We start from the raw sequence: 2,203 nt of genomic DNA on the forward strand, positions 1-2,203 counted from the left end.
TCTGAGGTTTTGATCTTAGCCATTCTGACTGGTATAAGGTAGAATGTCAGGTTCGTTTTGATTTGCATTGCTCTGATTACTAAGGACTTTGAACATTTCTTTAGGTGTTTCTCAGAAATTCAAAATTCCTCCATTGTGAATTCTTGGTTTAGTTCTATACCCCATTTTTGACTGTGTCCTTTGCCTTACAGAAGCTTTCCAGTTTCATGAGGTCCCATTTATCAATTCTAGAAAAGTCCTGGGATCCCAGGGCTGACCTCATCCCTTCTCTGAGTGAGCTGAGTTAGAGCCTTCCCTGAAACGGGCATCTGGAGAGGACGATCCCTTTGCTTCCGGCATTTCCTGTCCAATTAAACTGCACAGAGATCCCAAGTGTCCTTCCAGATACCACTGTAGCCATGAAGCTGACATGCACATTGTGGGACTGAACCCAGAAATTAACCTATATAGCTATGGCCGCCTAATTTTCGACACCAGTACATGTAAAAATATCCATTAATGAATGAAATGACAGCCTGTTTAATAAATTGAGCTGAGAATAGTTGCTGTTGTTACACTTCGGCTTCTCTCCCAGCCAGAGCGAGACACGAGTGGCCAGGCCCAGCTGCAGCTGCAGCCAGACACAAAGAGAGGGGCCATTCTCGGGGTGGGGTGGGGGGGTTCGCTATGTCGGATGACGATTCGAGGGCCAGCCCCAGCTCCTCGTCATCTTCGTCCTCCAACCGGCAGACCGAGAAAGCAGGGAACACCCCCAAGAAGAAGGAGTGTAAAGTCAGCGTGGCCAAAATATGGAAGCTCCTCTCCACCAGTGCCAGCAGGCTCCGGAAGGAACTGGCAGGCATCACTTGAGACCCTCCACTAAACTGCAGCACTGGCCCCAAGGTGACAACATCTACGAGTGGAGATCAGCCATTCTGGGTCCTCCAGGGTCTGTGTAGGAAGGTGGAGCATTCTTCCTTGACATTGCTTTGCATCCCTTCAAACCTCCAACGGTTACATTTCATACAAGAATTTATCACTGTAATATTAATAGCCAAGGAGTTATTTGCTTGCACATATTGAAAGACAACTGGAGCCCAGCAGTAACCATCTCAAAAGTCGTCCTTTCTATCTGCTCACTCCTTACAGACTGCAACCCTGCTGACCCTTTGGTGGGAAGTATTGACACTCAGTATGGGACCAACAGAGCAGAATACGACAGAATGGCCAGACAGCGGACCAAGAGATACGCTACATAAACTGGGTTTTTCAGTTCTTACATAATTTGTCTGTCACAGAAGAGAGCTGCTTATGATTTTGAAAGGGTGGGAGTGGGAGTTGGTAAAGAGTAGGGTATTTCTATAACAGATATTATTCAGTCTTACTTCCCGAGATTGTTGTAGCTTAAGGTATCTTGCTACAGTAGACAAACTGGTAATAGTGACTTTCAGAGTTGAAACTTTGCAAGATTAGCTGACTTTTAGTACAACCGGAAAGAATGCATGTGTAGACACTTGTGTTCCATTGATTATAGTCTACTATACTTTTAAATCAGCTTAAATTTGTATAGGTTACACACATGGTCATTTATGTAAAGTCCTATTTTTTGGTTCAAATAAATGGAATTTGTTTTTCCTTCTTAGAAGGAAGCAATGGTATTTTAAAAGTTTGCAAAGATGAGTTTGTTACCTCGTATACGTAAAATGGACACCTGGCTACAAGACATTTGTCTTTCTTAGTTTGGCTTATTCTATTCAATACAATGACTTCAATTTACATCCACTTTCCTACAAATGTCACAATTTCATTTTTCTGTATGACTTCATAAAATTCCATTATGTATACATACCAGATTTCCTATATTCATCTGTTGATGGACATGTACGCAGGTTTCATTTCCTGGTGGTTGTGAATGCTAAGTCTCTAAACAGGTGCAAATATTTCTGTAGTATGTTGATGTAGATTCCTTTAGGTATGTACCGTGTAGTTAATGTATTTTATTTTATATGCAAATTACTGCAAGGGTTGAATCGGGATTTGCGGCAACCTGAAGTGAAATACCTTAAGCTGTTAACTGTAAGTGTGGAACAGGAACTGTTCAGTTGTTTGGCTGATTTACACTTCTTATGTCTGCATTTGTCACTGTGCTAATAAACAACATTAAGAACAAAATAAATAAATGAATTGAGCTGAGGAAACTGGATTTCTGTATGTAGAAGAGTGA

At 41.8% G+C, this 2,203-nt stretch overlaps 1 pseudogene; it reads left to right on the forward strand.

The window, feature by feature from the left end:
• The first annotated feature begins 618 nt into the window (after positions 1–618).
• On the forward strand, positions 619–1,238 carry LOC110338378 (annotated as a pseudogene).
• The last annotated feature ends 965 nt before the right edge of the window (positions 1,239–2,203 follow it).

This window comes from Mus pahari, chromosome 21 (genome assembly GCF_900095145.1).
Source record: "Mus pahari chromosome 21, PAHARI_EIJ_v1.1, whole genome shotgun sequence".
Lineage (NCBI taxonomy): Eukaryota > Metazoa > Chordata > Mammalia > Rodentia > Muridae > Mus > Mus pahari.